The sequence below is a fragment of the Mirounga angustirostris genome, unplaced genomic scaffold, assembly GCF_029215605.1.
Source record: "Mirounga angustirostris isolate CCGP_5_RB_7025 unplaced genomic scaffold, mMirAng1.0.hap1 SCAF_8, whole genome shotgun sequence".
Taxonomy (NCBI): domain Eukaryota; kingdom Metazoa; phylum Chordata; class Mammalia; order Carnivora; family Phocidae; genus Mirounga; species Mirounga angustirostris.
Window position 1 is genome coordinate 116,091,153 of NW_026991716.1, and position 26,732 is coordinate 116,117,884.

Genomic DNA, 26,732 nt, shown 5'->3' on the forward strand with positions numbered 1-26,732 from the left:
GGGTCCCTGTAGTCATCTCTTACCTCTGGGGTCTGAGGACTGTCTACTAATTCAAGGCACCTGGGGTATGTCTTTAAAATTCAAATTCAAGAGGTGATTTTGAAGTGCCCTAGAGTCTGAGAGCCACCACCTTCTGGACTTTGGGCCTCAATAGGGACCATTTCCTCTCTGGCAGCAATATACAGTGAAGCTTGAGTTACTCAAAACAATGCCAGAACAATGAGACATTAGATATATATACTGCAAATGTTTGTTAACCTTCAGATATCCTATCATTTCTGAAAATCAATGTTTACAGTTATGGTGATGAATGAAATCAACTTTACAGAGAAGTCTCTGGAAATATAAAATAATAGTAACTCCTCAGCTAAATCCTGTGGGCATGATTCAATCCTTTCCTGGAAACAGAAATCATTTGGGACCATAGCCCCGCTGGCCACAGTGGAGCTTCCGAAAGTGGAGTCATCTTAGGTTAAGGGAAGGCCTTAGTCATTTCTAGAGAGTTCCAATTCCTGCTGATTAATGGAGCTCTCTTGAACAATGGAAGGACAGCGGATAAAAGAATATTGTCTTCTAGGTATGGAAGACTTCACTTATCTCTTTAAAGTATTTACTCCTGGGGCACCTGGGAGGCTCAGTCGGTTGAGCGTCTCAGTCTTGATTTCAGCTCAGGTCATGATCTTATGGTCGTGAGATCGATCCCTGTGTCGGGCTCTGTACTCAGTGGGGAGTCTGCTTGAGATTCTCTCTCTCCCTCTGCCCCTCCCCCTGCTCATGCTCCCTTTCTCTAAAATAAAAAAATAAAAAATTAATGAAGTATTTACTCCTGCAGGGCTAAGGGATGGCCTGTTTCTTCCCTGTGAATCAGTGAAGGACTTTACTGGGAACATAGACCCAGACACTCCTGCTTCCCATACGTGTAGATGAGGGAGCAGGGCAGCCTTGCTCCTGGAACCACCTTGAGTCAGGGAGCTCCACTGTTTTCCTGTCATCAAGTCTTCAGAAAAGCTATCTGAAGAGATCCCTTGGAATGAAGGCCTACTGTTTTACATCATACAGTCAGCACAAATAAAATTCTTTGGCTCTCTTTTTGTCCCCCAAACAGCAATTAGGGGACTTGGACATCTAGGATTTTATTTGAAGTGCCTACGATAGAGTTGAGTTAATTAAGATGATTAAGAGTTTAGTTAATTAAAAGATTAGTTCTTTTTTTTCTGTTTTCTACCTCTTAAATTTGCATTTCAGGCTATAGCTTGGTGATTTTCATCTCTTGCTGCATATTAGAGTCATCCAGAGAGCTGTGAGAAATTCCAACACCCGGGCCCTGTTACCAGAGAGAGTTTGATTCAATTGGTCTTGGGTAGGGCCTTAGCATCCCATTCAAAACCTTAGCATCACATGTTCCAAAGCTTCCAGCTGATTCTAAGTGTAGCCAGAGTTAAGAATCACTGCTAGTTTTATGATACAACATTTACAAAGAGTCAGTTGTATTAAAATCAACCACCACCAATGACAACAAAGCTTTTGATTTGACAGATCCTAACAGTTCAGTCATTTATGGAGGCATTGGTCTTGGTTTGAGGTTTTTCTGGGAATTTGACTGTATTTCACCATTTAAGTGACTGGAGTGGAATTCTAGGACTCAATACTCCAAAAAGACAGACAGAAGATCTCCCATCACACAATGGTGAAGTAGTAGCAACAATCCCCAAATTCATATTTGTATACTGTTTTGAAAACAGAATTCAACAAGATATTCAGTCGGTAAGATTGCTAGTGAAAGCTTGTTTTCTCAATTTGTCCATAGAACTCCTAACCTCAAAGCCGTAGAGAATTTAGTCTCATCAAGTCCAACAAGTGTAACAAAATCCACTGCGATGTTTTTGTGGTTAGGTTGCACTTGATTGATTGTGGGGACTTTGATCTGAAGCAGACCTATGCCCACAGAGCTAGCTGAAGCACTTCCATCTAGCCACAGATGCTGATCTCCTTTCATAAGAAGGTGAATAACGTCCATGAGAGCAATAGCAGGGAAGGGAAAGGCTGATTTGGCCTCAGAGGACAGTGACCGCCTGAGAGAATAATCCCACCAGGTTCCCTTTGATGGGGAGGAGGTTGGACACCCGCCCAGACAGCTGAGAGGGGGCAGTAGTATGTCCTTTCTCCCTAATGTTGCATCAGTCAATTCGATGGAATGAGTTTTAGGAATTGAATTGTTAGCTTCTGATGTTGGTGAAAGATAAATGTGAAGAAATTATGAGAGCTAAATTGCTAATCCCTTGGAAAGTCTGAGGAACACATGTATGTAAATCTTTTTCTGGAGGGCAAGGGGGCAAGATGAGCAAGAGGGCAGAAAGAACAAAAGAAACTCAGTATTTTTGTTGTATTCGAGGGACAAGACAAACGTAGGGTCCCCCTACTTCTCTGCCATCTTAACTCCTCCCTAGGAAACTCAGTATTTTCAAGTGCATTCATTTAGATGGTGTCCTTAGCTAGTGTCTGCCCCTATGTTGATTGGGAGGCACTTGCATTTGGTAGCTGCAAACACCTGCATCTTTACCTTGAAAGCCGGTGGGGGGGGGGGGTGGTGAGGAGGGCAGGAGGGAGGGATTCATTGTAATCATTGCTGACATTCATTTAAAGCTGAAGTCATAGAGGGGAGTAACTGGATTTAATGAAAATGGAGTTTTAAAATGAAAATGCATGGGATTTGATTAACTTAATTGAATTAAACTTATACTTTCGATTATCTCATTTAAATTGCCTGTGATTCCATTTATGTTTTGAATCCCTGGCCTTTACTCAATAGGCAACATTTTCCTCATATGAAATAATGAAGATCTGTTTGCCTCTCCAAGGCCCTACTCTCTCCTCATGTGAGCCAGGGTCAAGTGACCTAGACTGTTGCAAAGGCAATCTCTTCCATCGGGCTGGTAGTTGGGTCATAGAATGTGAGCACGTGGAGGGACTTGAAAAGCTTGAGCACTGTCCTGGTGCTCCCTCTGGCAGGAGCGTGAAGGCTCCACTTTCTGAGCTTCTGGTTGTCTCGGTAGCTATGGGAGCCAGCTCGACTTTCACAACCTCTCAAGGGCACCCAACCCCTCCTGAGGGCAAGAGCCATGGGAACTTTGACAACACAACAGGTGAGGAAAATGGGTTCATTTCCAGAATGAAAATCAGTCTTGCACAGTCATACAAGGTACTTTATCCCAATCACAAAACCCAGATCAATGAAACCAACCAGTTAGACCTCATGATTAGCTTGACTGACAGGGTGAATTTCTCCTGACCTACATCTCAACGCCCCTTTGCTTTCCTCTCCATTGAAGGTAGGATTCATGGCAGAGCATCCTGTGCTGTAAAGGAAACCGAGAGAGGAAGAGAGGGAACAGTCCTGGTTGTGGCCCATGGAGGGGGTGAAGTAGGCACCCCCTCCTGTAATCTCTCCCTCCTTTGCTCTCAGTGAAGCAGGAATGTCTAAAGTCATGAAACAATGCATCCGTGTACACTCATAGGGACGCACTTCCACTGCAGGAGGGAATCCGGCTTTCTTGTTTCTCTGCACACCCACTCCCAGGGGAAGTCTGAAATTCCTAACCTCAAGCCCTCTATTCACCTCATTCCTTTTATTCCTTTGAAGTTTACAGAAAATCTGTGTGGCAGTTAATAATAAATAGGTCTATTGTTACCTGTAGGAGCAATATTATTTGGAAATATGTTTTTGTATCAGTTTAAAAACACACACGCAGGTGTCATTGTTTATGCTTTGCAGTATAATGGTTTGCCTTCTCCACTCTTGTTCTTCTTCTCCAATATGAGCCATTAAATTATGGTTACTTATTCACTTTCAGTAGAACAGGCAAGGCAGCAATATAGCCAGTGACCAACTCAATAGGCATTTATTGGGCAACCACTTTATTGAAGGCACTGAGCCCGGGTACTGTGGTTAATACAAAAATGCATGAGGACTTGACCACTCTCCCAGGGGCTTCTGGTCCCGTAAAGGAGAGTCAGCCACAGATACAAATAACTGATGCAAAATACAAAGTGGCAAATGTGAAATACAAAGGAAGTGCAGTGAGATTTCTGAGGACAGTAAGATCTTGTCTGAGAGTCTTCCCAGGAGGGGATGCTTTTTGCCCTGGGCTCTGAAGGAGCTGAGGGTTTGGACAAGTAATGATGGGTGGGGGTAGGTGGGGTACCCCAGGTGGTAGGAGCAGTGTGAGCAAGGAAATGGCCCTAGAAAAGTGCTGAGTACTTTCTGGACCCATAAACTTGCTGTCTAGCTATGATGTAGATAGAGCACACATCTGAAGGTGGGAGGAGTAAGTTCTACTAGCATGAGATCTCCAGAGTACTTTGGTGTCAAGCTAAGGAATTTGAACTTTACTGGTAGATACCTACCATAGATACCTAAGTTCAGAGAGACACTGATCCAAGTCCTTTCAGGGCAGAGAATACCCTGGCAGCCTCTGTCCTCCCCAGGTAGGACCTGGTGTGCGTGGGCTGAGCTATTAATACCTGGCTGCCTGAGTCACACTGTGAACTTAAACTTCTATCCCAACAATACTCTCCTCTCCCCTACAGCTGCCATTTGAATATATACTAGTCTGGGTGCCCCCACAGGCCTGCAGCTCTGCTCTCAACCTTAGTCCACTGGAGTGTGACTCTAGCATCTGTCCAGATCTAACTGGGGGAAAGCTTCTTGTCTCATTCTCCTGTCACCCAACCATAGCTGCTGGCTAGGACTCATGAGTAGCAGGTAAGTGTGGGATTCAAAGCTAGTGCTTCTGGTTCCTTCCACTCTACCATCTGCTTTCCTCATGATGTGTTTGCCATATTAAATATACAGGCCTCTAAGAGTGGAAAGGAGAACTTTCATCTTAGTCAGCTCTTCTCAAAGTTTGCCTTTTGTTTAAGAGACATATGATAGCCATGTGGGAAGAAATACCAATTGAAAGATGCTTTTGAGGCATTTATTCATGAATACTCTTGAATAAATAAATTCATTGAGCAATAAAGATATTAGATCAACATCCTGAAAAATCAATTAATCAGCATGATGATGCCAACCTTGCCTGATTGACTTCTGGACTGATCTGCTGTCCCACAGCTATGCTTCACTTTTATTCATGGGAACATAGAGGCAAATGCTTGTGTTAAAGAAACTTCCATGTCCTCCATTCACTCTGCAGAACACTGTAAGTCTTCCTCTTCCCCAGAGATTGCAGCATAGACCCCTTCCCTCAATCATAAGCAGAAATAAATGACGCTTGCATGCTCTGTTTTCCAACACCACAAGATTTTGTGTCAGTTATCTAAGGACAAAATAACTATAGTGTGAAACCTTAATACAAGCCTAGAGAGTTTGGAATCTAGATTTAGAAACATCATACAAGGAATGATTACTACATCAAGGGAGACCATTTTTACTAAGGGAATGACATTTAATCCCAGTGTTTTATTTGTAACTTTAATGTCATATGACCATGTTTTATACAAGTCATAAGCAGAGAAAGAGGAAAGAAATTATTTTGAGCCTAAATATGCCAATAAACATATAAGTTGGGGAAAAAGTGCATTAATTCTAACATCAGATGCTCACTCCATTTGTCTTGTACAATAACAACAAAAATATAAATACATCATGTTGGGCTGTGTGTGAAAGTTGAAAGAGTTTGTCATTTCCGTTTTTTAAAAGGAGAAGCAAATGTGTCTGGCTTACTCAATTTTTTCCTATCTTCAAGTTTGCACCTTGCAATAAACATCATGGAGACTTGCTGACTTACAGCACTTCCCTTCTCCTTGGTCTTTGAGAACCAAGAGTGGGGCCACCAAGAGAGTGGGCCAACCAATGTCACGAATTATTTATTCACACAAGTCATATAATTGTATTCATTTATGTCTGTTACCTGACAAAAGTCTACATGAGAGAATCTCTAAATAAGAATTACTTTTTAAATACTGAACCAAATGATAAATCCAGCAATAAGTTTTAGATATACATGTGAAGCCCCATCTGATTTTCCACGTGGGGCAGGTTATGTTCTTGGTGCTCCCATAATACCTGGGATTTAACGTCCGCATTATTGGCACCACAGGGTTTTTAATATTTACTGGCTTAAGGATCTCTCTCCCCAGTCATGTGAATTTCTGGGGGTTAGAGACCGTATTACCCATAAGGGTTTGGGAGAGTGATCGAAAGGCCACATCTGCCAGCAGATAGATGATTCTATGTATGGGCTGTGAGGTTTTCATTTCAGGCTTTACATTCCACGGCACAGATACCTGTAATTTCTTTGTCAACCGTCACGACCAAGAAGGAAGTGTCCAGCTTGGTTGTCTAGAGTGAGGAATACCAGGGTAAGACTGCATGAACACGAACAGTTATTTAAACAATGTGGCTTAAAAAAATCCAAAGGAAAAATGGGGAACCACCACAGCAGCTTGCTAACTGTCTGTTTTTAATTCTTTCCTACATTGCTGCCCATGAGCTTTGAAAAATGCAAGTCTAATTCATTCACTTCTCTGCTTAAAACCCTTCAATGCCTCCAAGGATACTCGGAGCAAAGACCTCAGCCCCCACCTGCAGATGAGGCTGAGTGTTGTGGCTCTCCTCCTCCCACCTGCCCCTCGGAGCCTCTCTGTCCTTTGGCTTCTGCCCTCCACCACCATTGCTCTTTCAGCTCATCAAAACAGATGGCTGCCTCCTGCCTCAGGGCTCTTGCACCTGCTGCTCCCCCTGCCTGAATTGTCGGGGCAGGAGAAGAGTGCCAGCTCTTCTGCTGTCTTTGGCTGCAGACCTCTTTTGTTTGGCCGGCCCAAACAAAATACATTTTTAAAGTTTGAATTTGAATGCCTTAAGGCCAGTAGACTTCCCCCAGTCTACCTTGGGCCTTAATATTTCTTTCAGTCTTATCCCCTGCCAGATGCACACATTTGTGTTACCTGTCTGCCCCTCACCCCACAAAAGAATTTGAGTTTACAATCCCTGGACTAATTAATTCCCATCAACCAAACGGTAATCTTTGCCAATGTCACTTCCTCAAGGAGGCCATCCCAGCCCCACACTCTCAAAACATCCTGTACTTGCCCTTCGTGGCACCCATCACAAGTATGATTTTTTTTTCTTTTTTTAATTACATTCTGACTGTTACTCCTAAAAGTAAATCTGAGGTCTGGGGACATTTCATTTAATTTACACCCTTTCATTAAAAGTTTAAATTATTCCCAGGGGCTCTTGGGTGGCTCAGTTGGTTAAGCGTCTGCCTCTGGCTCAGGTCATGATCTCAGGGTCCTGGGATCGAGCCCCGCGTCAGGCTCCTTGCTCAGCGGGGAGCCTGCTTCTCCCTCTCCCTCTGCCTGCCACTCCCCCTGTTTGTGCTCATTCTCTCTCTCTCTCTGTCAAATAAATAAATAAATAAATAAAATCTTTAAAAATATTTTAAATTATTCCCAGAATAAGTAAGCCTGAATAATATCAAACTTTACACACACACACACACACACACACTCAGAGAAAGCATGTATTTGTGTTCTAAATGGATTCTGTTTAAACAAGGAACAAGGAAGAGCTTTTGGCTTGGAACATATGATGTTAGCTTTTTAACCCACAGCTGTAATTAAATAACCAATTATGTAATTAAGTGTTTAAAATCTATCTTCCCGGCAAGAATGGACATCACAAAAGGTCAGGAACTTTTGTCTTTTCAACATAGATTCTCAGTGCTTTGCAAACAGAAGGCACTCATTTATTGAATGAATGAATGGATCATAAAACAAGAGTATTCTAAAACTTAATAATGTAAATAGTTCTCTAAAAGTTTTAAGTGACAATTATGGGCAAACGTCTTTCTGGAATTTCCTTGAGCCTAATCCTTCCAGTAGATACTGCTATTCCTTACCCCTGAGATGCTAATACTCTGAAGCTTACAAGGATAGTAGCTTTATACTGATATACTGGGATCCAAACAACAGAAAGAACGGGGAAGCACAGAGGGTTCCAAGCTCCCTGCACCTAATTAAACTAGAGCACCTCTGCTCTTACAATCATTCATCTGCTATCTTCTATGTAAGTGTAATGGACTTCTGCACAAGATTTGTCTGACCAAAGCTTTCACGAGGGCTGCGGCAATGTTATTTTATAGATCGTGGCATCAACAGCCCCTAGAATGGTGCCTGGCATTGAGTGTGTGATCAATGAATCCGTGGCGAAGGACATTGATGTATGGTAACAGACTTGTGGATGAGATACATTTTTAAAGCTAGGATCAGATCTCCATTGTGTTTCAGAATCAGGAAACACCTTTTTCCATTGCAGGTAATTTTATAAGGATTATCTGCCCCATATCCTGAGTGTTTCTTCCATCTATTCAATCCCATTGCAAAAAAGAAATCAAATAATCACCCCTCCCCTCAAATGATATTAATGCTGGCCCTTCAAACGCATTTCCAAAATTTCTTTTGGTCACGGCCCTTCCCTCCATTGCATTATCCTCTCTGCCTATGGTCACATGCAAAATGCAATGAATTAATTATCTTCATAAATATTTTTCTTTATTTTCAAATGGATCAGAATGTGTCCAAAGAATGCTTCACTCAAGTGTTTGTTGAGAAAGTTTGATTCATTATCATTATCATTCTTCTTATTATTATTTGGCCTCATATTTGAAATACACTAAAATGAAGTGTATAATTTTTCATAGGCATGAAATATTGCCTTAATGTGGCAACTAGCTGTACCAAGTGGGATAAAAGCAACCACGTGGAATAGCGTGTGCCCTGTTCACTGAGCCAGATGCCTTCCGTCCCTACCTGCAACCGCTCTTCGCCCTTCTGTGCCTAGTTCTCTGCCTCAGAGGCAGACCCATGTACACGCCTTTAACAGGTTCATTTCACCTCTGGTTCCCAACTGGATTTATCCCAAGAGTAGTCCCTGCAGGGGGTCAGAGCGAAGGAGCACAGTGAGGTCCGGTCCTCTATTTCCCTGCTTCCTCCTGTAGAGTTGCCTTGGAGCTGGGTACATAACTGCCACCAAAGGCCAAAGGTCACACCCGTCTCAAGGTGACATTTCCAACACTCTTTCCCACTGGGTTTAGCTTCCTCCTCTTGTTTCTTTATGTGTACATGTTGTAACACCTGCTCTTACTAGCCCAGGGGCATCTCATTCTTCTTTATGTTTTCCCTATACCTGCCTATACCTCACATATAAGCCCTTCTCTAAACCTTCCTGGAGTCTGCCTCTTGCTTCCTGTCAAAGCCTGATTGATCCACTCAACCAGGGGTTCCATTTGTGACCTCTCTCATTTCAATCAGGAATCAGTTATGGTGATAGGTTTGGAGTCCACCGGTTTAACTACTTGAAGGAGTAGCATTTTTTTCTTTGAAATCATGCTGTACCATCTCTTTTTTATTAGATCTAAAAATCTAAATTAATCATCTTTTCCTTATGTACAAAAATGCCTTACTATTTTATCTTCTCAATACTTTTTAAATGTGCAATGCTTAATCTTATCTTTTGGAAATTATATAATTTGTTAGGTATTACTGTTTTTTTTTCCTACACTACTTTCTGTTCCCTTCAAGTTAATAAATGTGCTTAATTTTTCATGTGCTATTTCTAATTAAACCATAGATTCCCTGTCACTGTTAAAATCTCTCAAGTTATTCAGACATGCCAAATTGTCTATCAGTTTCACTTTAATGGAAAAGTCTGTTCTAGAGTATTCTTAACTATTCCAATATAGATTGGTTGCCATCCCCACTTGCTGTTAGAGCCACATCCTGGACATTCTTATCACCTGTCTTTTATTGGATCCCATTCCTTCTTTTGTTGATGAAACACAGCTTCCAGAAGCTTCCACAAGCTTCCAGAAGAAGGTGCATGGGAGGTAAATTTCAAAATCTTATATGCCTGGAAATATCTTTGTTTTATCCTTGCACTTAACTGATAGTTTGGCTGGATATTTAGTTCTGGATTAAATAATTTTCCTTTACCATCTTGAAAGCACTTCTCTAGTTGCTTATAACTTTGAGTGTTGCTAGTGAAATTGTTTTACCTCATCTTTTGTATGTGACTTTTTCTCTCCCTCTGGAAGCTTCTAGGATCTTTTCTTTGTTTCAAATTTCTGCAATAATTGATGATGAACTTTGGGGTGGATCTATTTTCTTTTACTGTAAAGGGCATTCAGTGGGCCATTTCAGTTAAGAAACTCACATTCTTTAATTCTGGAAATTAAAAAAAATATTTTGTTAAATATTTTCCATTGTTTCCCTTTCTCTCTCTATCTCTTTTTTTCTGGAATTTTATCAATTGGATGATGGACTTTTGGACTGGTCCTCTAATTTTATTATCTTTTCTCTCTTATTTTCTGCCTTTTAATTTTCTTGTTTTGCTTTTTGCGAGATTCCCAGGACCTTTATCTTCATTCTCTTCTAGTAAATTAAATTTTTTTCTTCTATTTTATTTTTAATTTCCAAGATCTCTTTTCTGATTATTCTTTGAATATCCTTTTATTATAATATCCTGATCTCATTGCATGGTTCCAATTTTTTTTCTCTAGTGTATCACTTAGAATGTATATATCTTTTATTCTGTTTGTTCACTTAACACTTGGGCTAATTAATAGCTTACTGTTTTTCGGTTTATAATCTACTTGCAGAATTTTTGCTTCTTATCCCTGTACTTTAAAGATCTGCTGGTTTGGGGGTCTTGCTTTCCAAGGGAAGAATAGTCTACTGGGACTACAATAATAGTTGTGTTGAATTGGAACATAAGATTGCCACCTGGCCAATTTGGAATCCTCATGCCACTTAGCCAAAAGAAAAAGAAGGGAATTAGTCCAAGGGCTAGGGTGATTTATACTAATTACCAAGAGGAAATTGGGTTACTGCTTAACAGTTGAAGGCCTATATGTGGAAGCTAGGGGATTCTCTGGGCTGTCTTTTAGTACTCTCATGTCCCAGAGTAAAGTCGATGGAAAATTATAGCGCTCACATTAAGTCAGGATCACTGAGGATTCAAACCCTTCAGGAATGGAGTTTGGGTCATTCAACCAGGAAAAGAAAACTAGATGAGGTTCTGGATAGGGACAAAGAAACCATGGAATGGATAGTGGAAAAAGAAAGTCAAAAATATTATTCTTGATCATTTACACTTTGTACATTATACTTTTTAGCTGGTTATGATTAGAAGATTGGTAAGATATTTTAGAGGATTATATATCTTATAAACAGCTACTTTATTAAACTCTTATTAATTTTAATAATTTTCAATTAATTCTTGGGTTTTTCTAGTTAAAATAATCTATAAAGAATAATAAAAGTATTCCTTCTTTCCAACAATTATATTTTTAACTTTATTATGCTTTTTGTGAGTGATTTTGGGCATTTTTAAGTTACAAGAATGACACTTGTTCACAGTAAAGATTTACATATAGGAACACATAAAAGTTGTAATTTTCTCCCAAGCTGACTCCAATTCCACTACCCAAATGTAACTATAATTAATGGCTTAGTATTCATTCTTCCATGTTTTTCTGTACACATAGACTTCTATGTTTGCATGTTTATTTATTAACAAAAATAGAGCTGTATTATTTACACTCTTCTTCGATTTGTTTCTTTAATTACTTTAACATATTTTAATGTCAGCAAACATAGTTCTATCTTATTCTTCTTTTATTTTTATTAAGATTTTATTTATTTATTTTACAGAGAGAGTGAGACAGAGACAGAGCACGAGCAGGGGGGAAGGCAGAGGGAAAGGGAGAAGAAGACTCTCTGCTGAGCAAGGAGTTGGACGTGGGACTTGATCCCAGGACCCTAGGATCATAACCTGAGCCGAAGACAGATGCTTAACCAACTGAGCCACCCAGGCGCCCTATCTTATCCTTTTAAATAACTGCATATTATACCATCTATAAAAGTTCTTTAATGTGTTTATCCAATACCCCACTGTTAAGCTTTTTTCCACAATTTTTCTGTTTTTTTTTTTTTTTTTCTGCAGCGTGTATCTTTGAACATCTTTATGTAGTCATATGATTTTTTTTTCTGCCAGACAAATTACAAAAAGCAAAATTGTTAGGGAAATATTTGTGTTTTTTTTGTTTTTTTTTTTGTTTTTAAGGATAAAGCCACATGCTATTATTACTAAAGATGCACTGCATTGAGGAAATTAATTTTTTAAAGATGCTCATCCATGAATTAAGACTTTGCTTTTTGCCTTTTCTTCCCTAGACTTGAGTAAGACAGCACTTTTAAAGCAGAAAAAAAAATGACCTTTAATTCTAGAGGATTTATAGCTGGAAAAATACTGGCTTAAGAAACAAACATCTTAAGGCACCTGGGTGGCTCAGATGGTTAAGCATCTGCCGTCAGCTCAGGTCGTGATCCCGGGGTCCTGGGATCGAGTCCCACATCGGGCTCCCTGCTCAGCAGGGAGCCTGCTTCTCCCTCTCCACCCCGCCCCTGCTTGTGCTCTCTCTCTCTGTCAAATAAATAAATAAATAAAATATTTAAAAAAAAGAAACAAACATCTTATTTTTTGAAAATTGCTTTCAATTGCTTGTTCACTGTAAAAGAAAACCCATCAACATATCTACTAATACATACTTTTTAGATATAATTGTATGAACACACAAATATTAAAGGATTGCTCTGGAATTTATGGGCGCCTGGAATTCATCCACATAAATTCACAAGGAAAAATAATTATTTTTCTAACTGCCTCACATTTACCCAACATTTCACTCTATCCTGCAGAGCCCTATTTTTGTATCCTCTTCCTTTCTTCAGCTAGAGGAAAAAGGACTGAGTTCCAGACTTCTAAACCACCATGCCTTGGCTACAGAGCTTTGAGGACACTGTGATAAAGGATTGGATGACATGCTTAGTCAAGGACTTTCTTCCTCATTAGTGTCTGTGTGTGTGTGTGTGTGTGTGTGGAGGGGTAAACAAAATGGTGGGAAAGTATATTGTCTCAAACACAAGAGACTCATAGAATATCAAAATGGCTACCAACTTTTGAGGGTCAGCTTGTATACCAGGTGGCAAAGAATAAACAAGGATTTACTCATCTGGGAGATTTCGCCAAAGTCCCCTTTGTTTCCCAGTACTTTTCTTCAGGATTTATTGAGGATTTACTCAGTTTATTGAGGATTTAGTATTATGTTTGGGATTAGGATTAAAGCACTGAACAAAATAAGACTGTTTGGGGCAGCAGTCTTCACTTTTTTTTTTTTTTTTTTAGTGTATTTCCTGAAATAATTTTGAAAAACTACACCCCCTCTTGCAAATTTTTAAGTTGACATATTATTTTTATTTTATGTTTTTTTAAGATTTATTTTTTATTATTAACATATAATGTATTATTTGTTTCAGGGGTACAGGTCTGTGACTCTTAAATATTTGTTTATTTACTTATTTGAGAGAGAGAGAGAGAGCTCTCAAGTGGGAGGAGGAGCAGAGGGAGAGGGAGAGAGAGAATCTTAAGCAGACTCCACATCTAGGCAGAGCCCAATGCAAAACTCTATCTCAGGACTCTGAGATCATGACCTGAGCCAAAACCAAGAGTCCAACGCTTAACTGACTGAGCTACGCAGGCGCCCCCAAGTTGACATATTATTTTTAAATCAAATTGGTAAAGTATGTAATTTCTATCATTGGTGACTAGGTAACAAATCCATTGCTCTGGTGTTAAGATGGAATTTGTAATAAGTTTCTTCAAAATATGGAACATTTCCTCCTAAGAACTCTGTTACATTAACATTTATTCTGAATTCTTACCAAGTTTTGATTAAAGAAAAAAAAATTGAGATTTTTATCTGATGAAACCGAACTGAAAAAGGGCTGCTGAAGTCATATTCACCATCTTAACCACATACAGGTTGTTGGGTCATTTAAAGTACCTGCTTTTACGTTTTAATGTTTGAGGGCAGAGTCACAGGATTTTTTTCTTTCCTTTTTTTTTTTTTTAAAGATTTTATTTATTTATTTGAGACAGAGAGAATGAGAGACAGGGAGCATGAGAGGGAGGAGGGTCAGAGGGAGAAGCAGACTCCCTGCCGAGCAGGGAGCCCGATGCGGGACTCGATCCCGGGACTCCAGGATCATGACCTGAGCCGAAAGCAGTTGTTTAACCAACTGAGCCACCCAGGCGCCCGAGTCACAGGATTTTTAAGTAGAAATTTTGTAATTTTGGAAAGGAAACTTAGAGAATATATACTGCCATTTTTTATTCTCCAGGGAAGACCACTGAGACGCAGAGAGGCAAGGTGACTTGCCCAAGTCACCCAGCTGGTTGGTGAACTTGAGATCCTCAGTATCATTTGGTGACCTTTTCATTATTGTGTGATCAAAAATGCTACAACCTCTCCAGTAGGTTTAAGTAAAAATTGATAGGAACAAATAGCAATAGAAACCACAATAAGCCTGTATTATGTAAGAATGAGACAAAATCCCAAATACAATAATTTCTTTTTTAATAAGAGCAAATAACAACAACAACAACAATATAATACTCAATTATGTACAAATGAGACAAAGTTTTGGATATAATAATTTCTTTTCACTTTCTCTTATATTTCTAGTATTTTATTTATTCCATACTATCTATGAAATATTTTGTTTAAACTTTTGGATTAGTTTCACATTTTTATTTGGGACAAATTTACCATCTCTTTTTTTGATTTGTACATCTTCAATATCACTAAGAAAAAATGGAAATACATTCAATTTCATTTTAGAATGGTAAATGTAGGAGGATTAATTTCATCACTGAATGTCTTAGGTAATATAGAGAATTTGACAAATGATGTAATCTTTAAAATAATTTTAGGATGCACTTTTGAACCAATCAAGATCAGTTTAATTAAGTGATTAGAAGACCCAGTTATACTAGTGAAATGATTTAATTCTGTCTAGCTCAATCATTATCAATAATATAACAGATTTCTGGTATAGTCAAACCTCAGTTTGGAAACCAAAAACAGCAATGAAGACCCTGTAGGAATACTTCTCTGTGTTACTATTCAAATTACTAGAAGAAACTGCAAACATGTTTAATAACTATTCTTATTTGCCATATAACTTCCTAATATTAGAAATGAGAAAAATAGAACTTTCTACATAGCTACTGATTTTGATATCCAAATTTGCAATTTTTCATGCAGATGTCTATATCAGATACGTGTTCAGACATAAAATACAGACTGTTTTTAATGTTACAGTTAGTGTCTACCTTTATCTTCTCCACTGACATCTGAAGTTAACATTTAATGCAAATGTTAATTAAATTAAATGAAAATTAAACTAGATCATATATGAATGTATAAATACAAAAAAGCATTTGTATTGGGGGTTCCTCACTTAAAGAAAACCTAAAAGGAAACCTAGTCTAATAAAAAATAATATAGATACAGGGTGATTGGTCATTCACCGTATAAGTTTTTACCATGAAATAGGAATGCCCCAAATGTCCAAAAAAATGACTTGATTTTAAAAATCCCTTTGAGCATAATGTTTGACTAAAGTGAAGGACATCTGTTTCATGTATGTATGTATGTATCTATTTAATTTTTAAAAATTAGATAAACTGGTGCTCGCTTTGGCAGTACATATACTAACATTGGAATGATACAAAGAAGATTAGCATGGCCCCTGCGGAAGGATGACAGGCAAATTCGTGAAGTGTTCCAGATTTGTAACCCTCATGGGGTCCAGAGCTGTCACCTGAAAAAACAAAAGCTGCACTCAGTTGGCTCCCCAAGCTGAGGAAGGACCTGGTAGCACCCAGGGCAAGAGGGGTGTGTTGGAAGTAACAGGGGTCCTGCAGACACCCCAGAGGCCCACACTGGAAACAGCCAGGTCCCTTTCCGTGCCCCCACTGCACCTGAATCAGGGGCCTGTGATTACGTGGTCCTCTGCATAAAAAGAACAAAACAAACAAAATTAGATAAACTGTTGTTTTGGCTTCCTCAGTAACCTGTTCTGTAGAGCTCATCTTCATCATGTTTTTCCCCTAACTGCAGGCCTACACACTCCTAACCCCATTACTTTGTTGTGGATCAGTGCAGATTTTTCCCCTTTACCCCAAGCAAAATTCCAGGCTTATCTTTGCATTACCATCATCTGATCAAAGTGTTCAGCTAAACACAGGAACAGATGGACCTTCTACTCTAGGTCCCCCACTTCAGTCCCACAGAAAAATGGCAGAAGCTTTGAAGTTAGAGCTTTGTCATTAAGATCACCCAATTCTAAAGAGGGCCCGCTACCACACAAATCCCTAAAAATGGAAAGGAAGAAGTCTGAAGATGTGCTCTTCCTTGCTACAGAGAAATTTCCCCAGGGGTGGGGCTTGGAGGGTGGTGTGGAGTATGGGAGAGTTTGGTTGCAATGAAATTTACTTCCCGTTAAAATTTAATGAAGCCATGTCTATAAGTTATTTTAAAATCTTAGTAGTATTATGAGCTGAGATATACTTTAAACTCTGTATCATTGTGTTTTCAAAGTCTAACTCTGGTGAACTATATTACACTTACATAAAATATCAGAGGTGTGCTAAAGCTGACTTGCAAAAAGCTGATTGTTAAATTTTCAGGAATTTTGCATGGAGTTGTCAAATACAGTCATTATGAAAAAGCAGATTATTTAAATTATATTCAAAAAAAGGTAATAAATAGTCAAAATTCATCATTACATTTTACTGTTATTTATGTACCTGAGGTCTTTCTGTCTGTGATGTCTACATTAGGATTGGCAGATAAGATCTAGGATGCCTAGTTAAATGTGAGTTTCAGATAAACAATGGAAAATCCCTTAGTATAGTTGTGCCCCAAATATTACATGGAAATACTGATACTAAAACAATTATTTGTTGTTTACCTGAAACTCAGATTTAACTGGACGTTCTGACTTTTTACCTGCTAAATCTTGCAGATTCTGTATGAAGAAAATACCATGCAGTGTTATATTACAGTTATATATTACATTTCTTCCTAACTGTGTTCAGTGACTTTACATGAAAGCTTGAAATCAGTCCCAGTGGGTGTATTTACAACAAATCTGGGCTCCCATCCCCCAAGCAGTGGTTAAATATTTACCCATATACTTTGAGTAGAACCCATTTTAATCGTTTTATAATATTGTATGATGCTGTCCAGATGGTTAGAATAAATTAATTCTTTGATTATTTGGCTGCTACAATGAAAATTAATTAGTTTATACATATGCTTTTATTATATTCTCTATGCTTACCATTCCATGAAGAAGATGGCAATATCATTTGTAGGAAATTTCCTTTTTTTTTTTTCAAGAAACTTCTAATGGACAACTTTTCCTTGAAGTTTTGAGAAAAATGATGTTTTACTCAAATTAAGGTTATCCATTGATTATAAAAATAAACATATTAAAAATTATTTAATTATTTCCTCTGCAGATATAAAACTAGATCTTCATATCCTCCAGTATATTCTTTCAATTCATATGCCTACACACCTTTTGAAGATAGAATGGTATAGAGAATTGTAGAGAGGATTAAACTTGGGATCACAAGTTAATTGATATGAGGAAGATGTATAAGAAGAGCTTTGGTCGCTTTGTTTATTCTTCTCTCTGCTGTAGCCGGTATTGATGCTTCTCATTATCATTAATAAAGACTTTAGAGGATGCAGCAAGCGAAGTAAGATTGCTTACAGGTCAATTCCTTGAAAATATTTTCGCTTTTTCACTCCCCCCCTTTAAATTAAATGAGTGAAATGAGAGAACAGATCAATTAATCATTTTAGTAGCTAGGCTCTGGGTAATCAAGGTCAGTGACCTTGGTGGGCTGATAAATGAATTTGATCCCAAGGAGGCCTGGAAGGATCAGATTTCTGGTTGCCTTGTTTTAATCATTTATGCGTGTCCTATAATTCACAGAGAGAAGTATAGAGCTAGCAGCTCCAAACTCAAGTTCATCAATATTACACAACAGAGCAGGTGTTTCCAGGACAGCTAAGTCAGAATAGCACTCCTCACTAGAAAATGTGAAAACCTGGGTCATTGTGTTTGAACTACGCAACAGGCACAGACATGCATTTTTATTTGGATGACTGTAGCTGGAATTTTCAGCCAACACTCACTTGCATCTGTCCATACTTTGTAACAAAATTCTTCTTCTCCTTCTCATCTCTTCCTCCTCCTCCTTCTACTTTGCATTTCAAAAATCATAAGGCCAATAATTTAAAAGCATGGGTAGTCATTTTCTTTCTGCAGACTTAAGCTAAATACCTTCTTCACACACTCTTGCTTACTATTGACTGAACAAGTCTGGATTTGAGGAATGCTAATATTGTAATCGGGCTCATTTTCTTCCACCAACTGACATACTAAGTTTTGTCTCCACATACAAGCTATTGTATGAATAGAAACTGAGTGAATTCTAACAACAAAAAAATTGGTTGTTTTGAAAATGGGTCACTTGAATGAATAAGATAAAGTCGCCAACGGATTTTTTTTTTTTTACCTGAATTGAACCATCTTAAAAAATGGGTCAAAAGATAGGCTACCAGTCAATTTCTAATGGTTACTGAGGCAGAAATTCATTAATACTCATAAACAGTGATGGGTTCAAACCCAAAGAAACGAATATTGAGTCTTCTTTTTGTAATTTCAAATTCATGTTGGTAATTACCTCCTCTCTATCCAGATCACCCTTCAGGTTTCAAATTGTTTTGGTGCTGAGCTATCTCATTTTGAGTAGGTGACATTTCAAGGATGGGAAAAATCATTCTTCCCACTTTAAAGAATAGGAAGAATAAGCAGACTAAGACAGAAAACCTTGGTGTCATTTTTTTTTTCTACGCACACAGGACTAACATAAATACTTTAGAACAGATGCTTAAAGGAATTACGCTCTGAGAAGCGATCTAAAAAGAAAGAAGAGAGGAGAGGGTCTGAAAAGAAGCCTATGTTCAGCTGGATAGGTCTATGACATTACAACCAAAGCAGAGCCATCTATGCGAACTTCTGGAACAGCACGGAAACCTGAAGGCTTATTTTATCCAATCTCCTGGATGTGTAGCATCTGGGGACGATTCTGATCCCAGGACTCTCCTTTTGACTGAGCTTAACTTTAACAGTGAACAGCATTTCACTTTTATATAACATCTTACAAGTCACAGGATACTTTCCTAGGATAACTAAAGTGTATTACGTACTGAAGGCATCATCATCTCATTTCATTTCCACAGAAATTTCCTAATGGGGATTCTATTATGCTGATTTTATAAGTGGAGACAGAGAAGCACAGAGAGATGAAGTAACTTGCTTTTTAGCCCCTCTGCTCTCGTGCATCATCTTCGTCCTCTGACAAGCTATAAGATAGGTGCTGTCATGCTTGCTGAAGAAAAAGCAACCGATGATCAGGGAGATTGGGGAATTGGTTCAAGGTCACTCAGCTAGTAAATAGTAACACCAGGGCCCCAAGCCAGGTTTCTAAATTCTTCCAAGTTGCTTCCAGTGACATCTCCATGACTAGAAAACATGGGACAAGCTGGTGGAAATTCAGCTGGCGGGCAAGAATCTTGTGTGAATCTCAAGTCTTTGAATACAACGCCAGGACCTATATGTCCAGATGCAATACACATGATTTAATTCTCACTCTGTGTGTGTACCACTGGGGTGCCACTTATAACATTCTACCCTGGGCTGCGCTGTTTTTGCTCTCTCTGAAGGCTCCAGCATGCACACAGCAGTAGCATGTTCTCAGCTTATCATACGTGTTTCATAAATACATGAACGTACGCACCTGTATAGGAACTCACGGTAGATGCAATGCAAGGCCGGCTTCTCCCTAAAATGCGGGAGCGGAGGCTCAGGCTGCCCTTGGAGGAGAGGAGGAAGCAGAGTGTACTGGAGACCATCTGTTTGGTGCACCTGCCTCGCTGTCTTCAGTGTTGCTCGGGAAACGAACGGAGTGTGCTTCGTGAGGCAGGCAGCAAGATGACCGCTCATTTTGCCCCCGGCATCAGCAGGCCTGGTGGAATGCAGAGTCCCAGGCTGCTTAGACATCTGCCCTTCTCTCTCTCAGAAAATTAGACTCGCAGACCACACCGAACTCAGGGGCTTAGCTTTGCACAATGTTTTCCCAGAGCAGCAAGGGCAGAATGTACTCAACTGATGCACAAACACCTGGGTTGAATTCCAACAGGTCACTTCACCGCATAGTTTTCTCATCAGTAAGATGACAGGTTCCAACTATGTGACCTGTAAGTCCCTTCCAGCCCTAACACCCTCCAGTGTATTGCCTGTGGGTGTAACATACTAGGAAAATATATACCAGGCTCCTCGCAGCCATGCTTTTGCAAACCGGACGCTATAAACGTACCATCCACACTTTCGTACTCTGTCATGGTGGGATGATCATGAAATAACAGTGAGAAATGTCCTTTGATGACAGCTTGGTTAACTAACAACTTAGTATTTATTCTAATTCTTAAACAAACAAGGAAAATCTTCGATAACTCCTCTGACCTTGGTTGGCGAAGAGAAGTGGGCCCCAGGGAGGACTGGCAAGATCAAGTCCGTGGTTGGTTAGCTTTAATCATTTATGGGCTGTGTGTGCATGTATATTTCAGGGTCACTTAGATAAGGAATGGACGAGTTGCAGGAACAAAATCATTTAGCAGAATAGGCATTTGTTTTGTTTCCCTGAAACCACATCGGTTATTATCAGGATATTATTGGAAACTATTACTCAGGGTCAGAAATGGCCGGGTAAGCCTTTTAATTTCTGTCAGCGGTGTTGGTCACTGAACACAGAAGAGGAAATAGAATTTGGTGATGGATTCCTTTTGTCCACTGGTTTGTGTTAGATCTCCTTTTGAGGTATTTTGCTGTTTTGTTTTTCAGGTTTTGGAGTTCTCTTTCATTACATGTGGTTGTTGATGATGCCCTGAATATACTTTTTAAAAAAATTTTCTGAGTGAATGCAAAGTAAATGTCACTCAGTATTCATCTTCAAAAACACATTGATTCTTTTTTTTTTTTTTTTTTTTACGATTTATTTATTTATTGAGGGGCAGAGTGAGAGGGACAAGCAGACTCCCCACTGAGTGGGAAGGCAGACCGAGCTCGATCTCAGGACCCTGAGATCATGACCTGAGCCAAAATCAAGAGTTGGATGTTTAATCAACTGAGCCCTCCGAAACACATTGATTCTAACAAACATGAAAATTGGAACACATCAAATGAGATAATGCATAAATTATCTATTGATTAAAAAAAAAAAACTACCTGGGACCTCCACTTTAAAACTAACATTTAGGAAGAGGATTATCAATTTATTTTATGAGCCCATGTTTTTCAAAACTTTTAGACCATGACCCATAATAAGAAATACTTACTTCTCATTGTGGGCTGGTATATGGATGTATATCTGAATAAAGTTTCACTAAATATGTTTTCTTGTTATGTGTGATGTGCTATGACTTTTTAAAAAATCTCTCCTACTTTATTTTTAAAAATGGATGGCTATAATTCACTAAGTTGATTCATGACCCACTAATGGGTGGTGACCTGCAGTTTGAAAAATACTGTTAGAAGTTAACATACTGTTGGAGTGCCTGGGTGGCTGGCTCGGTTGGTTAAGCTTCTGCCTTTGGTTCAAGTCATGATCCTGGAGTCCCAGCATTGAGCCCCGCATTGGGCTCCCTGCTTGGTGGAGAGTCTGCTTCTCCCTCTGCCCCTCACCCTGCTTGTGCTCTCTCTCTCTCAAGTAAATAAATAAAATCTTAAAAAAAAAAAAAAGAAGAAGTTAACACACTGTCAAGCCCATGTACTATATACAGTGTATGTGTGTGTGTATAGTTTGGCTTCAGAATAGGTCCATCTAAGTATCAATGAACCATGTTCTAATGCCATCATAATGCAAAAGCTGGCATAGACAGTGTGTGAACAAATGGGTTTAGCTGTGATCCAATCAAACTTTATTTATAAAAATATGTGATGAGCTGAGTTTGGCCCATGGGCCACAACTTACTAAAATAGGCCAGAGTGTTCTTTCTACCCTTCTTTCCTAATGAACAACCCTATACAGCCTTTGTCTCTTCCCCAAGGAAGCCTCCTCTGATATCCCTGACTAAAGCAAATCCTCCTATTACATTATAGGACATTACATATAGTTTTCATAATACCATGTATTAATACCTTTGTGGTAATGGCCACGCTGGAAATTTTATATTGCCCACTGGTGACCAGAAGGAGCTTGTAAGCATCTTGCCTTGTTCATTGTTATTCATTCATTGTTATGTGCAATGAATGGGCACCTCTGATTTGTTGTTTAGTACATAAGACAGTGCAAGAAATGTCATTGTTCTAATCCCCATCACCTATTTCTCCCATCCCCCAACCCCCTCCCCTCTGGCAACCATCACATTGTTCTCTATAATTAAGAGTCTGTTTCTTGCTTTGTCCCTCTCTTTCTCTTATTTTTTTTTCCTTTGCTTATTTGCTTTATTTCTTAAATTCCACAAATCATGTATTTGTCTTTCTCTGACTGGAGCACAGGGTGATGTATGGAAGTGTTGAATCACCATATTGTACACCTAAAACTAATATAACACTGTATGTTAACTAACTGGAATTAAAATAAAAACTTAAAAAATAAATAAAAATAAATTTTAAAAATGTCATTGTTCTAGCCTCTGTGATTTAAAATAATGTATCCGTCCATTTGTTCAATTGACAAGTATTTATTGAACTTCTATTGAGGTGCAAGGAGGACACCAAGGTGTATAATGCATGAAGACATTATTTCAGCTATCTTGGTGGTTGTTTTCCCATCTGAAAAATAAAGACAAAAATGGGGGAAAAACACAAAAAATGAAAGCAATAAAAAGAGTGCTTTGGGCACCACAAATATAATATTCTTATAGGTGTAGGCATTTGCTTTGCAGGATACTGTTGGTTAAAGACGATATAGAATGTATTGCTGATACACCCACTAATTTTCTCCTTCCCACATGCTGTTCAAGCTGGGAAGGTTTCGTAGATTTCTTTTTGCCATTCTAAACCTAAATATCGAGAGCCTTTTACCTCTCCTGCTTGACTTGAGAAGTTGCTGCACAATTAGAATTGGAATCAGATGCTGCACTGCCCATATAGATTTTGGTCAGAACCAGATGTGCTCACCCAGCCTTCTGGAATCCTCATGTTACATGGCAGTTCTGAAAAGAAGGCCAGGAAAAACAATACTCAAAAAGACAGTTGATGCAGACATAGGAACCAGACTTTCCAGATGCTTCTGGGTGTTTTGGGCTTTGTATGTCAGGTTATACTATACGGGCTAAGAGTATCTTGAGCAAGACTTGACGTTATTGCCCACTTCTCAGCTTGAGAGGGAAGCCGTCACCAAGGACCACTACGTCAGGCACTGGTAAGCTTTACCCTTGGCTCTAATTGATTTCAACAGGTTAAAAGTGAAAAATTACTTTAAAAGCAGAGTCACGTTAAATGAACTGCAAAAAATCCTGTGTTCCTCCCTGTCTTCCCCAAACCAGCTGCATCTGGCCCATAGATTTGCTTGGTTTGGCTTTCACAGTGTTTAAACAACAACCAAAAATCGGATTTGTTGATGCAGGAGATTTCATATAAAACTCTGGATTTCTGGCACCTGGGAGATTTGGCAGCCCTGGGTGGCATTTCCCTGTGGGAGGGTGGCTGGATGCAGCCCTGCTCAGATGAGTCGTGGAACTTGCCCGGACACTGCCCCTAACTGACCACCCTCACTCACTTATGTTACCTTCTTGGCCCACCTATGCCAGAAAGTTTGGTGTGTCCTTGCCAGATAGAAAGGAGGTTCAGTGGCACAGAAATATTTTTATGTTTTAAAGAAAACAGCTCTTGGGGCGCCTGGGTGGCTCAGTCATTAAGCATCTGTCTTCGGCTCAGGTCATGATGCCAGGGTCCTGGGTTCGAGCCCCGCATTGGGCTCCCTGCTCAGTGGGAAGCCTGCTTCTCCCTCTCCCACTTCCCCTGCTTGCGTTCCCTCTCTCTGCTGTCTCACTCTCTCTGTCAAATAAATAAATAAAATCTTTTTTAAAAATAAAGAAAACAGCTCTTAATGCTATTGTGTTACTTGGATATTTGTATATGACCTTGTATTTTCATAGGGATCTTCCCCTCAAGGGATTCAAAAGACTATGCAAAAGCTCGAGAGTGAAAAGGCCACTTGATCCCTTTTGGACAGGTGAACTACGGTGTCCTGAAGGACTGCAGGACCTGAGGAAATGTCTGGTTGGGAGGAATGTGGCTAAAAATGCGTCCTGCCCTGCCTGAGGAGCCCTTGGGGCCTTTGACAGGCACTGAGCAGGTGACTCAAGTGAGGCTGGGCAGAGGAACCAGTGGGAGAACGGCCATCCCTGCCAGCCTACAGGCATTTGTTGGCAGCCTGGGTCCCACCATGTCCTGGGAGGGTCTTGTCCCAGAAGACAGCGCTGGAGAAGAACCTAAAGGACAAGTAGCAATTTACCAGATGGAGGCAGACTTCAGAGAGCAAGTCAACAGGAACAAAATGAGCAGAAGCTTAGAAACATTAAAGACAATGTTGAGCTGGAAAGGGGGTTGAAATCATGAGATTTTCATTTTCCTCTATTTACGTCCCCTGTCATATAGGGATATTTAGACCAGATACACTGCTGTGCCTAGAGCTCTTGTGGAATCCACTACTCAAAGAGTGGTCCATGGACCAATAGCATTGGTTTCACCTGGTGCTTATTAGAAATGTAGAATCACAGTTGTTATTCCAGACCCATTGAATTAGATGCCCATTAAATTCTTATATGATTAAAATTTGAGAAGTGTAGCTTTTGAGAGTAATGAGGTTTGGAGCCAGGTAATGATAGAGTGACTCCCCTCCCACCCCCCCCTCATTTATTTAGATAGCATTTGACCTTGAGACCAAATAGCCACAAAACCACAAAATAATGGGAAAAATGCCTGATGTCAAGGTGGGTGGCATGGAAGTCCGTAGTAAATAATATAAATGCCATTATTTTATTAAAAAAAAAGTCATTCTTTTTCTAAATAAATTGAGTCTTGGTTTGCTCATCTATCTTTTTTTCCCCTTAATTACATAAAGACCAGGTAGAGATAATATCTTTAAAAATGGGGCCAGTCTTGCCCTTTGGACTCAAACGTTAATAAAAGGAATACAGATTATTGAGTTATTTGTTACATTCATGAGCCTAACTTAAGTTCCAGTTTATGGCAGGAAACATAAAAATGTTTTGTTTTGTTTTGTTTTTCATTTAATGAGTAATGAATATGATGAATTGACAGCATTGTAAGATAAAGATATCATTATCAAATGTGTATACCATGTGCCTAACTCTTTACATACGGCTGGTGTTCTCCACAGCAGACATCAACCAGCCTTAATGTATAACAGGGAACTGAAAGTCATAGATGCTAAGTTGCTTATATAAGGTCGCACAATTAGAGGTTTGCAGTTAAGATCTAAACACACACTTGGATCTGAATCCCATATTATTTTCCTTTCTCTGCAGGCACCCTGGACTGAGCCTCACTTTATTTTTAACTCCTCTGTGCCCCAGCCAGTTTTTCTATGATCTTGACCATCAAAACAGAAAGGCCCTGTTCTCCTTGATTTTATCTTTCTTGCTTAGAGAGAAGTATTATGAAAAAAATACGAGCTATATTTACAGTGATTTTTTATTTTCTTAACTATAAAATCAGTCAGGTACATTCGGCCAAATTTGGAAAATATGGAAGAACCCAATGAATAAAGTAACTATCACTCATAATCCTATCACTCAACCCTACCACTCAGAGATGACCACTATTAACATTATATGTTTCCTTTGTTAATGAATATATATACGCACATGACTTTTTTAATTTAAATTCAATTAGCCTAATATAGTAAGTACATCATTAGTTTCAGATGTAGTGTTCAATGATTCATTAGTTGCGTATAACACCCAGAGCTCATCACATCTTATAAAAATAAAATTAGACTCATGTTCTATATACTATTTTATAACAAGTGTTTCCACATGTCAGTATTGTTTCTACAACATAACTTTCATGGTCCCATGGTATCCCACCCATAGATATAATAATATAAAGTCCAGGAACCATTCTAAGTAACTTAGAAGTATTATCTCACAGAAAAACATATAGTAGGTGGTTTTATGATCCTCATTTTACATATGAAGATGCTGAGGCCCACAGAAATAGTGTGGGATTTGATTTCGATCACATAGCTATTAAACGACAGAGTTGGGACTGGAACTCCTGTGGTCTAGATCTAGAGCAGCATCCTTAACCCCCTCTGCTTGGTTAAGTCGAACTGAACCTTCAGAAGCCTTTTAAAAATAGCAAATGCATTCCTCTTAAATTCTTCAATATAGCACAGCCAGAGTCCATTCTGTCAGAGCAATGCCGTGCTTCCTTTTTTCTTTGCATCCTTTCATTTCCTTCATGGACTTACACTTATTTTTAGCAGTAATTACCTCTGCCATCAAATGAGACTGTGTGTGCAGACGTGCACCCGACCCCATGTCCTGACAGGCTCAATAAATGGCAGTGAAACATAATTCTTATATTATTTTTTCTTTTCTTTTTTTCCTTTCTTTTTTCCTTCCTTTCTCCCTCCCTCTCTCTTTCTTTCTTTTGCTCAAATTTAGTTATTTGATGTTACTCACTAGGACCAAGCTACATTACAACACACG

General features: G+C 39.1%; 1 non-coding gene across 1 annotated transcript; it reads left to right on the forward strand.

The window, feature by feature from the left end:
• Positions 1-15,595: 15,595 nt before the first annotated feature.
• LOC123838011 (U6 spliceosomal RNA) lies at positions 15,596-15,702 on the forward strand. The gene has a single exon (XR_006789355.1). It is a non-coding gene; the product is annotated as a U6 spliceosomal RNA (small nuclear RNA).
• Positions 15,703-26,732: the final 11,030 nt, after the last annotated feature.